General features: G+C 52.1%; 1 pseudogene; it reads left to right on the top strand.

Moving 5' to 3' along the window:
* Nucleotides 1–5,261: 5,261 nt before the first annotated feature.
* Nucleotides 5,262–13,135, top strand: LOC135999395 (olfactory receptor 14A16-like; annotated as a pseudogene).
* The last annotated feature ends 362 nt before the right edge of the window (nt 13,136–13,497 follow it).

The raw sequence follows: 13,497 nt of genomic DNA, 5'->3' as shown, positions 1-13,497 counted from the left end.
TACACAGAAGACCTGGGCAGCACATCCTGCAAAGGAAATGACCCTGGTATCCCACAGAGAGTTGGCCATGGATTTGGGGACAGTGATGGAGATGGAGCCCAGGTCGAGGAGGGCGAGGTTGAGGAGGAAGAAGTACATGGGGGTGTGGAGGTGCTGGTCACAGGCTATGGTGGTGATGATGAGGCCGTTGCCCAGGAGGGCAGCCAGGTAGATGCCCAGGAAGAGCCAGAAGTGCAAGAGCTGCAGCTCCCGTGTGTCTGTGAACGCCAGGAGGAGGAACTGGCTGATGGAGCTGCTGTTGGACATTTGCTGCCTGTGGGCATGAGGACCTGTGCAAGGAGGAAAAGACAGTGACAGTTTAGATGAGACTCCTCTGAGCAAAACCAAAGCCATTTCCCACAGACCCTCCCACAAAGAGACTCTTTTCTTTTTCCAGGAGAACGTCCTGGCTGGAGCCCTCGTCGGTGCTTGATGAGTGTGCAATGAAGAGCAGGGTCTCTGCCCAGGGGCTCTTGAGGAATCAGCCTGACCCTGTGTGATGGGATGGGGCCAGGGCCAGTCCTGGGGTTCAGCTTTGTCAGATGGAACCGCTCCTGCTGCAGAAGGGACTGTCAGCATCTGTACCCGCAGAGCTGAGAAACTGACTTTGAGAAGTTTGGCGTTTCTACAGCTCCTTCTCCACTCACAGCCTGGGGAGTGTTCTTGGGTGTCAGAAACCCTCAGCATTTCTGCTGCACTCAGGGAGAACAGAGCGCGTCCTGCGAGACCAGAGGATGCCTGTGGGTCAGTGCAGAGTGAGGGCAGCTGCTCTGTCCCTCTGTCTTGCTCCAGCTGCCCTGGGATGGCACCTTTCTGAGATGGAGGCTGATCACACTCCCATGTCACCCTGAAAAGCCACCAGGCACTGCTGAGAGCAGAGGGACCCACCTCAGACCACAACATGACATGGCTCACGCTTTCGTCAGGTCTCAGCACCTCACTTCTATCCCAGGACACACACGGCTCATTTCACAAACCAAACTGCATTTCTTCCATCATAGCATCTCTGCACTTCCGCATGAGTAATTCAGATAATGCTAACGTGCTATAGGACAGGTTTGCATCCTGGAGGGAAGCTCACAGCTTGGAAAAAAAACACTCAAAGAGACAGCCAAGGGTCCTAATGATGGCATTTGATTCAGGGAGACTCAGCTCATTCCCCAGCCCCACACACTGCATTGCCCACAGCCCCACAGCTCAGAGCAAAGCTGGGACACGTGTTCCCGTGGACACAGCTGCAGGAAAGGACCCACAAGATCAGGCTGTGACTGTGCAGCTGAAACTCCCATCCCCAGAGAGCCTGACAGCAAGAACCAGATCACACCAGCAGTGACCCAGAGCAGTGGGGCAAGAAGGAAACTGCGGTGAGGGTGGGTGTGAGAGAGGCCAGGGCAGAGGCAGCCGGGCACTCAGACAGCGTCACCCTTGCCCAGCTGTGCAGCCACCTCCCACACACCAGCATTGCCGGGCAGCTGCTCTCAGCCCCTGTGCTCTGCAGAGGGAACTGGAGCTCTGGCTGCACAGGAGCTGCTTCATGCCTTGGAGCCCCCGGCCCTGAGGGCAGAGGCTTTGCTGGGTGGGAGAGGAGGCGAGGGGGCTGCTCACAGGAGGGATCTGCACTGCGGGGATCATACGGAGTTTTCTGTGTTCTCCCTCTGACAACAATTCCAGGTTTAGTTTCCTCTCATTTCTGATCATTTCCCTATTGCCTGGAAATTCTGCCCCTGGGAACTGTTTCCCTGTCCATGTCTCTTCCCTGTCAGCGCTCACAGACCATCCCACCCTCTGTGCCCTCACCCTGGCCCTACAGATCCTGCCTGTTCACAGGGCACTGCCTGGGGGCATCTTCCTGTTTGCAGACTGGGGATAAGGACAGGTCAGAGTAAGACTGACGAGTATAGCCAATGTGATGCAGGTGCTGTGCAGAGGCAGAGCAGCAGCTGAAGGGATGTTATGAGGGTTCTGGCAGATGTGATGATTAATCGGAGTTGCAGTTCAGGAGTCACAGTGACTTGTTTAAGCATGAGAGCTCATTTTCATTTTATACTTTCCTGCACCCCCCACCCCTTGGAATAAGCAACTGAAAAGACAGGCTCAGGAAAGCTCTTTATCTGTCTGGTAATCCTTGCATTGGTCTTCTCCTTGAGGCATCCACTTGCAAAAAATCCTGGGGGTGAACTGGAGCTGTGAGGAGCCCTGACCCACACAGCACCCTCTCCACAGCAGAAGCACCTTTCCTGCCTTGATAGGGGTCGCTCCTTCCCCCCACAGCTTCTCCCCACAGCACCGGGGGGATCTCCCCGGGCAGGCTGAGCGCTGACCCTGGCAGGCGGCAGAGTCCCTGCCCCGGCACAGCCCTGGGGTGCAGGGACCCTGCTCTGCAGGACAGCCCTGGGCACCCCTGGGTGCTCACCTGGTTTCATAGCTGTTCAAAATTGCCTGACAAGAGCCCCCTCCTTACAGATCCCTCAAGCTGTGCCTGTGCTAACTTGAGGAGATGCCTCCAGGAGCTACAGCTGCATTGCCCTGCACCCAGAGACTTACCATGGCAAGGGTGCAAAGATTTCTCCTCCAGTGAGCTCTCAGCCATCCTCCCCATCCTGACCACCTTTCATCTCTCTCTGCCTTGCTCGTCTCCCTGAGATCCCCAGGCAGAGCCCTCAGCCCTGCTGCGCTTTGCAGAGGAGCTGCTCCTGGGCAGAGCTGTCTCTCTGCAGCGCTGCCGCTTGCCATGAGCTCCCTGTGTCCCAGGAGCCCAGCCCAGCTCAGCAGCACAGGAGCAGCCCAAGGCGCTTTAATGACCCCTCTGGTGGGTTTGCTGCTGAGTCCATGAACCTCAGACCCTGAGGGGAAGTTGAATAAAACCTCTCAAGAAGTCCAAGTCAGATTCAAACTCCAAAGTTTCTTGTAACGTTAATGAGTCCCACTGAAGGACACTATTGAGGAAATGACTCCAAGATTTGGTTAGAGAAGAAACTGGAGGCAGAGACAACAGGTCAGGCAAATCAAGGTGAAGTTCTCTCTGATGATCAGTAAACCTGGTTGTGTTTCATTAAGCAAAGGGCCAAGCCCTGACCCCCAGCCCTGGGAAGGCAGATCCTGTCCCTCCCACGTTGCCCAGGGCCCTTCCTGGGACAGTGTGATGTGGGGCTGTGCAAGGCCAAGGGCAGGACTATGGTCCCACACCTCCCAGGTTCCTGGCTGGGGACAAGGAGGCCATGAGGCCCCTGTGCTGTAAGGACAAGGTGTCTCCTCACAGGCAGCAGAGCTGGAGACAACAGCCACAGCCAAGGGGAGAAGCAGCTCCAGCTGTTAGTGTTTACATGCAGACGGTTTATCCTGATGAGAGCGTCTATCCCAAGATAACATCATGAGGAGTTACAGGTCACTACGAATATCACCTGCAGGAGAAACTTTGTGGTCTTGGGGGGCTAGTGCTCGTAATGCCAGAGGTCTGGACTTAGAGGGGAAGTTTCCCTTCATGTGGGAGAACATCAGGAATGTGTGGAGCTCTGCCTGGGGACAGAGAATATCAGCTGAAAGTTGAGGACTCAGCGTGAGAGGGCAGAACAACATGGACAATGTTGTGGTGGGTGGACATCAGCTACTGACTCACTGATGAGGAAGAGGAATTAGATGAGGCCTCCTTCAGACCAATTAAAGAAGCCTCATGTTTCCAGGGCCGTGTCCTCATGGCAGACCTAAGATATCCCAATAGCTGCAAGGTACCAGCCATGCAGGAGGGTTTTGGAGCTCATGGACAACATCTTCCTGACACGGGTGACTGAGGAGTCAGTGAGGTGAGGTGCCCTGTGGGACTTCACGCTTACAAACCAGAAAGGGATGGTCAGGGATGGAACAGTCAGGGATGGGAAAGTGGAGTTGAGGTTCCTGGAAGATGATAACAAGGCAAAGAGCAGGATTTCAGGAGAGCAGGCTTTGGCCTGCTGAGGGACCTGCTTGGATCCCATGGGATATGACCTTGGTGTTTGCAGCAATTTTTCTCTCACATTTCCTCCCTGCTCTCTCTCACCTGCTGTTGTGCAGTGTTTTTTACCCTTTCTCAAATACAATATCACAGAGGTGCTGCCAGCATCCCTGAGTGGCTCAGATTTGGCAAGGAGTGGGTCCATCTTGGAGCCAGCTCATATCGGCTCTGTCTGACATCAAACTCCTGTTGTCTTCTCAGAGAGGTGACAACTGTAGCACACCCACACTCACCCCCAGTTCCAAGACTTTGCCATGTAAACCCAACACAGGGTGATAATGTCTTGGATGTTGCAAACTACTTGATCATGAAGAAGAAATGGAAAAGATCTTCTGTCAGCAACCTGAGGAAGTCTCCAGTCAATCAGCAGGTTCCTATGGGGAACTGTCATTGCCCTGACATTCACTGGCCAGGCAAAGCAGCAGGTGCCAACGTTCCAGAGGATCTTGGGACAACTTCTTAACGTGACTGCCTGGTGGGCCAACAAGGGTGATGCTCACATGGATCTGGAACTGGGAGACAAAGAAGAGCTGGTGAGGGATGTGCACATCAGTGTCCACCTTGGCTGTGGTGACCAGGCAACAGTGGGATTCCAGGCACCAGAGGGGAGGGAGGAAGGCCAGCAGCAGAGCACAGGCTGGTGGGCTCCAGAGGAGAAGACACGGACATGCTGGGAGACGGCGGCCAATAAAGGTGGTGACATGGAAGTAGGTCTGAAGGGTGAAGGAGCTCAGGAAACCCGAGAAGCCTTACAGGACAGCCTGCTCCAGGCACAAGAATGATCTCTCCAAGTACCCATGAAAAGAAGACTTTATGTCATGAGGCTGCTTGTCTGAACAGATGGAGCTCCAGGGCAAAAAGGCAGCACACAGAAGGCAGAAGCAGGGGAAGCTGTAAAGGAGGAATTTAGAATCCTTGTCCATGGATGTGGGGATGATGCCAAAGCTGCCCTGGACTTGATACCTGCAGGGGAGGCTGAGGGTAGCAAGATGAGCTGACGTTGCTTCCTTACAGTAAAAGAATAGACAGGGAGAACGTGGGCCTGCTGCTGAACTTCGTAAGAGTAGAATCAGACAGGACCGATGTACTTCATGGCTTCTTTGCCTCCATCTTCACCAGCAAGGTCTCCTGGGACTTTGTTCCTGAAGGCAGGAGTCTGGAGAACAGCCAGGAGTGGATGGGGCTCAAGTCAGGGGTTACCTGAGCAAACTCAGACACCATTACAGAAAAGGAGATGACTCACTTGACCGGCTCCCTGAACACAAGTATCGCTGTGCTGTGGCACCTGAGATTCCCAGGAACTCCCACCTCTGGGTCCAGAGTTGTGTGATTCCTCCTGAGGAGTCCTATCCTGTCTCCTCACTCAAGTGGTGCTTTAGGCACCCACTTTTCTGACACATTCAGTCTTTATCAGGAGATTCTCTAGATCAATATTTAGTGGACATTGATACCAGTTGTTCTGGCAATGAGGGCATTGGGAGGGGGACGGAAATATAAGAAATTTGGCTTTATGACTACTTATTAAGGAAATGCTCACTGTTTGGCTACAGTTCTGAAATGTCTCTAATCATCCACACCAGGCCTTTAGCGAAGTGCTGCAGAGAGCATTGTAAGAGCATTTTGGCTGTTAATGAGCCCTCTGCTGCCATGATCCTGAACTGCAGCTACTGAAAGAATTAACAAACCCCTAATGAAGTGAAAGGCAGAAACAAACCCCAAGTTTCTGAGGGTGTTTGGGACCCACGAGGGGCCATCGCTGACACAAGCAGTCCCTGTCCCTGGAGGCTGCCGAAGGAAAAGCCTGGAGACAATGGTCAGAGGTGGTAAAGGCGATGTGGAGGTGGCTCTGGTGCCCTGTCAGCCCTTCATGGTTGTTTAGCATCAGAATGGCCAAGCCCTGACCCCCAGGGCCTGGCAAAGGAGACCCTTTCAGTCAAATGTTTCTCAAGGCTCTGCCCGTGGTCACTGGGAGGGTATTTGTGTTTTGGGTGTGGGTTTGGTGCCAAGTGCTGTTGCTTTAACCACAAGGCTCTGGTTTTCTGAGGGTTTGGCAATGCCTATGAGGCTCCCCAAGCCCATGCAGCTTCTTTCATAGACCTGCAATGGTCACCAATCACCTGAGCTGTCCCGGTCCCAGACTTGCTTGAATCTGCTCTTTGGATCCATGCCCCAGCACTGAAAGCACACGTTCCTTCTTCTGCTGCCCGAAAATAAAAAAGAAAAATCAATCTATTCCACATCAGCACGATCAGCCAATGGTCTTTAGGTCTTCTTCTTTAACACGTTGACTACTACGCATAGACCCGTGTCTTCCTGCACTCCCATGTGTCTCACAAACCTTTCACTCTTGTCCTCCAGTAATGGGCCAACACTCCAGGAGGTTGGTGCTTCCTCCAGGCTCATGGATGATTCCTGAGGACCATCCAAGTGTGGGCAGTGCAAGAGAGGAGCAGAGCAAGGTCAGCTCATGGGCCATGCCTGAGCACAGCCCCCCCAGCAGCAGCCATTCCCCATCTCCCAGGCACAGCCATGCCCACAGCATGCAAATGTCATATATCTGCCATATATGACTAGTCCAAGAGAAGCCTGCCTTCTTTCCAGGATCCCCCAAAATCTTTCTCCTATTCCTCCTCCACCTGCAGACATCAGCCACATTCCACTTGCAGGCTCAGACATGGTTGTAAGGATTTGCTGAATTCATCAGCCACCACCCTTCTCTACCTCACATCCCCTGACCCTCCCACACCACACATGGCCGCTCACTGCTGCTCAGGGCCTCTCACTCTTCAGAAGAGGCCTTGAGCTTCTTGGTTCTTCCTGGTGCTTATTATCATCTGCCTCCCTCCCTCCAGAGCTCATGGTGAGATTTCTTGTCCATAACAGCGCCTTTATGACCATGTTTTACTAAATGGGTGTCTTTTTGTGAGCATTTGTGCAGAAAGAGTAGTCTCAGGAAAAAACCAAATATATAAAAACTGATGCCGAGTGAAATGCCATGAAGACCTGATGAGTTACCCCCATTGCTGTGTCTCTCCTGGAAGGAGTCTGTCCCGAGAAGGGCATCCGGCTTCTGCCACTCCCTGGAGAGGCACATGAGCAGTGTCCGTGCACCTGGGGAGGAACAGGTGATTTTTGCCAGACCACCCTTCATCTGAACCACTTAGATATGTACTTATGGATGGGGTGTCATGCCTTATACTGCAAATACCTATTGAATTGGCACTGGCCGTGGGGCTACCACAGATGCAGACTGCTGTGTTGCAGGTATTTATATGTAGGCAGATGAACCCTTTTCTATTTTTTTAATTATTATTATTTTTAATACTGACAGTCTTAGGGAAATTACACAAAGACTTGAATGATTATTGATGCCTTTTAACATGATTATCCACAGAAGGCCCACCAGCTTTGCATCTCAAGAAAAGGGATGCCAGAGGCCAAGGGCAGGATGGCTTGGGCTCTGTCCTGGCATCTGGAAACTGAAGTGTGCGCCCATCTCCCAACACCCGCCCTGCTCAGTGAAGGGTGTGAGAAACTCTGAAGTCACAGCCATGACAGGTATCTTATGTGTAACTGCAGACAGTGTTGTCCTGCCAGCTCAGGATTGGAGCTTCCATCCCTGAAGGTATTGAAAAGATGTGTAGACATGGCGCTTAGGGATATGGTGTAATGGGTGGACTTGGCAGTGTCGTATTTACGATTCGACTTTATGACCTTAAGGGTCTTTTCCAATCTAAATTATGATTTGAGTCAAAACCATTTCAATTCCCATCACCTCCAGCTTCTCCCGAGGTCGGCTGCTGTGTGGCACAACCGGCCTGGCTCTCCAGGCAGGTTGGGCACTGGTTTGGTGCCTGCATTGGGAGTTTTCCCCTTTCTGGGGTAAAAGATCTTCGATGAGAGACAGTTGTAGAGATCTGAGTTGCAGAGATTTCAAGCAGTCCTTTCAAAATCTGAGCAGGCTCAGTTTTGGAGCCAGCGAAAAATAGAGACAATCTCAAGGATGTTTTTGAAAAGTGGTACAATCACTAATAAGAATAACAGGGAGTTCCTTATTCCTGATGATGATGATGATGATGAACTAAAGTTTTTTAACTCCATTCCTATCAGTCATTCTTGCTTCTTAAAACAGCTGCTACATCTCGGTAGCTGACCTCTTGCATGGAGTTCTTTTAAGAGCTTTTTCTCTCACTTCTACTAGTTTTATGATTTAAAAAGTACTTCCTAGGAGAGAATTGCCCTGAAATCACCCCTCTTTCATGCATTTTCCCCTTTTTTTCTGGTGTGAGTGGAGCTGACACAGGGCAGATTACTTCTTTTTTAGGCAAAGAAGGCCAAGGAACAAATCTCAGGTCAGTGCAAAGGCAGAAGGGAATCCAGAATGTTTATGTGGTGTGCACTGACACACACCGTCACCTGCATTTCCAGTCTCTGAAGTTCCAATGGTGCAGCAGAGTCTGGAGTTCTGAGCTCCCTTCATCTGCCCTGTGTGACACATGTAAAATGAAACTACCCCAGCCAAAGAGTTGGTTTTGATTCTCTTCACAGCCTGAAGCACCACATGGGTCAGGGGACAAGCCAGGATACCCAACGAGGACTCGCATGCTCTGCACTTAAAGTTCAGGTGTTCACGGGAATCTCAGCTGGCAAGTCGTGCCGATTCCTGGGTGCAAGGAGCTGGTCAAGAGCCCCGTCTCCATTTCTGTAATGATGGCTTTGCTGCCTGGCTGGTGTGCAGACTCTGTACATGGATGCTGACACCTGTTGAGCAACCTGCTCTGAAAGGATGAACGAGGTGGGCATGAGGACAGCAGAACAGAAGAACTTGGGTGGGGGCAAATGAAAAGGGATGCACAAGATGTGGTCAGGGCTGTTTGGGGGCACTTGTAAGGCAGCCCTGCACCTCATGTGAGTTATTCCTATGGTCAGAGAGAACCTGAGAGCTGTCCCTAAATTGAAAACGTGAAGGGGATGAAAGGACAGCATCATTCAGGCTGGATGGGACCTCGGGACGTGTCTTGACCAACCTCCTGCTCAAAGCAGGGTCGGACCAGATTACTCAGGGCTTTATCCAAATGTATTTTGGACACTTTCTGGGGTAGAGTGGATGCGCACCCCTGGGAAACAGATTCCAGGGCCTGACTGTCCTCAGGATTGGAAAGTTTCTCCCTTTCTATAGCACCTTTCCAAGCCTGACCATCCAGATTATTTTTTACCCATCTACTTATATACTAACACAGATCATAACAGCCTACTGTGGACACAAGAATATTGTGGGGGATGATGCTGAATGCCTTGCTGACTTCCAGGTAACAGACCACCACTGCTGTCCACACATCCAGCAACCCTGTCCTTTCCTCACAGAAAGCAAAGAGGATGGACAGGCACAACCTACCCTGGGTAAACCCCGTCACCTTCTCTTTCACACACCCAGAAATGGGGTCCCAGTTGCCATGCTCTGGGGCACAGCCCTTAGTTCCCCTGCTCACCCATTGGCCATTTTTGAGAAGTGCACACAATGTGTGAGCGCTGCCAGTGGTCAGGGAGTCCCCCCAGTCTCCATGAGCTTTCCAAGAAGGTGGAGAGTGGCCTCACTGTGACATGGTCCTGCTGTCTCAGCTCCTGGGATGCTGCCCCTCCTGTCCCATAGACTGGAAAGGATTGTGTTGGTTCCAGTGACCCCTGGCTTGATCCCCATCCACTGCTGCTTTTGTTCTGCCTCCAGTGACAGAGGCCTGGGAGAGCTTGCTGGTGAAGATGGAGGACCAGAGACACAGAGAATATCACTTCTCTCCCTTATTAAATCAATGAGTGGCCACAAGGTGTCTTTGTTTCTCCTTTAACTGTTCCTGCAGTAGGAACAGCTCATTATGGGGCCCTTGAATTGCCTTACAGGTCTAGACTGAGTTTTGCTCTGGCCTGTTGCTGTGCTTGGAGGCTGCTGTGCTTGCAGACCAGATGAACTAACTTCTGCCACCCTGCCTTGGCAGTTTATTCCATCCGTGTCACAGCTCTGTCTGCAACACTGACAGCTCCAGCTCAGCCAGTCAGGTCCCTGGCTGAGGCCATTGCCTCACATCTGGGCTGAACCACCCCAGCTGTGGCACCAGGAAACCTCTGACCTGCCCCATGGAAACCTGGTACCAAGTGTCCAAGAGCCCATGTGTGCAAAGGCTTTGCTTCAGAGCACAGACACGGGATGGCCAAAGATTGCTGAATTTCTCTCTAAACCTAGGAGTATAAAACCAGAATAAAATGCCTAAATTCCTTCAAATGAAGATTTCCCCCTTCCAGCTTGGAGAAATTAGATCCTTTGCTGTAACCTTCCTGGTGTCCTGTCTAATGACGGGACACGAAAAGATGATTCTCACACCAGTTTATTTTTTAACACAAAGAACACAATGCTGGCAAGAAGTGTTTGTGCAGAGGAGAGAGAATCAACATCACTGATTACTTGAGGTTGTTTCAAAGGATGTGCCCCTGGAGCCCCAGGGACACATGGAGGGAGCCCAGAGGGGACAGAGGAAGGGACATCATGGGCTGCTCCTGTGCTGCTGAGCTGGGCTGGGCTCCTGGGACAGAGGGAGCTCATGGCAAGCGGCAGCGCTGCAGAGAGACAGCTCTGCCCAGGAGCAGCTCCTCTGCAAAGCGCAGCAGGGCTGAGGGATCTGCCTGCAGCACCGAGGGGAGAGGAGCCAGGCAGAGAGTGGAAATGCAGTCTGGAGTGGGAGGATGCTGAGAGATCACTGTGGGATAAATATGATATGATGCCTGTGGCTGCAGGGCATTGCATCTGCAAGTCATGGTAGGATCTCAGAAAGCTGTCACATTGCAGAGCCTGCAAGAGACGTAAGTAAAACTCTCAGAGATTCTCTGATGCAAAGGAAGAGGATGTGCTGCAGAGCAGGGATTGCCTTCTGCACCGTCAGAGTGACAAGACATGAATGCTGTGTTCTGCCAAGGATGGCTGTGGGGTGCAAATGTAAATGTGCAGGCAGGGTTGGCCAGGGCTGTCCTGCAGAGCAGGGTCCCTGCACCCCAGGGCTGTGCCGGGGCAGGGACTCTGCCGCCTGCCAGGGTCAGCGCTCAGCCTGCCCGGGGAGATCCCAACAACACTGAGGGGAGAAGCTGTGGGGGGAAGGAGCGACCCCCAGCAAGGCAGGGTCGTTCTGCTGCTGTGGTCTCCGTGGGTCAGGGCTGCTCACAGCTCCAGCTCACTGCAGACCACTTCCAATTGGAGGTTTCAAGGAGAAGATCTATACAGGTACTACTATAAAGATAAGGAGCTTTCCTGAGTCTGTGCTTTGTGTTTCCTCTTCCAAGACTGGGGGGAGGGAGAGGGGTGTAGGAAAGGATAAATGCAAAAAGAGCTCTCCAGTTTTAACAAGTTACTGAGACTCCTGCACTGCAACTCTGAGTGATCAGCCGATCTGCCAGAAGCCTCGGAACATCCCTTCAGCCACTCCTCTGCCCATGGACAGCAGCAGCACCACATCTGCTGAACCCATCAGCCTTAGGCTGACCTGTCCTTTTTTCCAAACTGCAAACCTCTGCTCTCAGCAGTGCCTGTTGGCTTTTCAGACTAACATGGCAGTGTGATCAGCCTCCATCTCAGAAAGGTGCCAGCCCAGGGCAAGACAGAGGGACAGAGCAGCTGCCCGCACTCTGCACTGACCCACAGGCATCCTCTGGTCTCGCAGGACTCGCTCTGTTCTCCCTGAGTGCAGCAGAAATGCTAAGGGTTTCTGACACCCAACAACACTCTCCAGGGGAGTTAAATGATTGGACTAGATGATCTTTCAAGGTCCATTCCAATCCCAAACATTCTGTGATTCTGTGAAGCTTTAAAAAAACCAAACATTTCAAATTTCATTTTACCATCCTGTTTCATTCTCTGTGATAGTGCAGATGCTGACAGGCCCTTCTGCACCAGCAGCAGTTTCAGATGACAACTTTGAACCCCAGGTCCGTCCCCTGCCCCCCGTTCCATGACCCCTGCTGCAGAGCAGGGCTGACTCCTGGGCAGCCAGCGGGCACAGGCCCTGCTCCTCACAGCACCTCCAGCCAGCACCACCCAGGGCTCAGCCACGGACCCGAAGGAAGGTCTGGAAAAGGACAAGGGGTGTGGAGCAGGGGAGGGTGTGTGAGAAATGGCTTTGATTTTGCTCAGAGAAGTCTCCCTTAACTTGTCACTGTGTTTTCCTCCTATGACAGGTCCTCATGTTCACAGGCAGAGCAAATGTGCAACAGCAGCTCCATCACCCAGTTCCTCCTCCTGGCGTTCGCAGACACACGGGAGCTGCAGCTCTTGCACTTCTGGCTCTTCCTGGGCATCTACCTGGCTGCCCTCCTGGGCAACGGCCTCATCATCACCACCATAGCCTGTGACCAGCACCTCCACACCCCCATGTACTTCTTCCTGCTCAACCTCGCCCTCCTCGACATGGGCTGTATCTCCATCACTGTGCCCAAATCCATGGCCAACTCTCTGTGGGATACCAGGGTCATCCTTTGCAGGATGTGCTGCCCAGGTCTTCTGTGTATTTTTCTTGTTAGGTGCAGAGTATTCTCTTCTCACCATCATGTCCTACGACCGCTACGTTGCCATCTGCAAAGCCCTGCACTACGGGACCCTCCTGGGCAGCAGAGCTTGTGTCCACATGGCAGCAGCTGCCTGGGCCACTGGGTTTCTCAGTGCTCTGCTGCACGCGGCCAATACATTTTCACTGCCACTGTGCAAGGGCAATGCCCTGCACCAGTTCTTTCTGTGAAATCCCCCAGATCCTCAAGCTCTCCTGCTCTGACTTCTCCCTCAGGGAATCTGGGCTTGTTGTTGGTGGTGTCTGTTTGTTCTTTTTGTGTTTCGTGTTCATCGTGCTGTCCTATGTGCAGATCTTGAGGGCCGTGCTGAGGATCCCCTCTGAGCAGGGACGGCACAAAGCCTTTGCCACGTGCCTCCCTCACCTGGCCGTGGTCTCCCTGTTTGTCAGCACTGGCATGTTTGCCTACCTGAAGCCCCCCTCCATCTCCTCTCCTTCCCTGGACCTGGTGGTGTCTGTTCTGTACTCAGTGGTGCCTCCAGCAGTGAACCCCCTCATCTACAGCATGAGGAACCAGCAGCTCAAGGATGCCCTGTGGAAACTCATATCTCTGTGTTTTCTTAAGCAATAAACTGCTTCTCTCCTTCTACATAGTAGTTTTAATGTAACTAGTTACAGGTCCAGCCTCTCACTTGTAATTTCTGTTTTTATTGAAGTTGTTTTTTATTGTGATAACATTGTCATTCCCTTTCTAAATCTCTGTCTGCTTTTCTTTTTTAACCACTGGCTGTGTTAATGAGGAGCCGTGCTCTCCTTTTCTCTTAAACAAAATAAACATTCCTGTAGTAACTTGTTTTTCACTATGTCTATCCTCCAAGGCCTTTTTGGAGGTTCAGGGAAAATTCCTGTGTGGGTGGGAGAAGGGGGAAA

The sequence above is a fragment of the Caloenas nicobarica genome, chromosome 28 (genome assembly GCF_036013445.1).
Source record: "Caloenas nicobarica isolate bCalNic1 chromosome 28, bCalNic1.hap1, whole genome shotgun sequence".
Taxonomy (NCBI): domain Eukaryota; kingdom Metazoa; phylum Chordata; class Aves; order Columbiformes; family Columbidae; genus Caloenas; species Caloenas nicobarica.
Note: the sequence above shows the minus strand (reverse complement) of the source record. Positions and strands in the feature narration are given on the sequence as shown.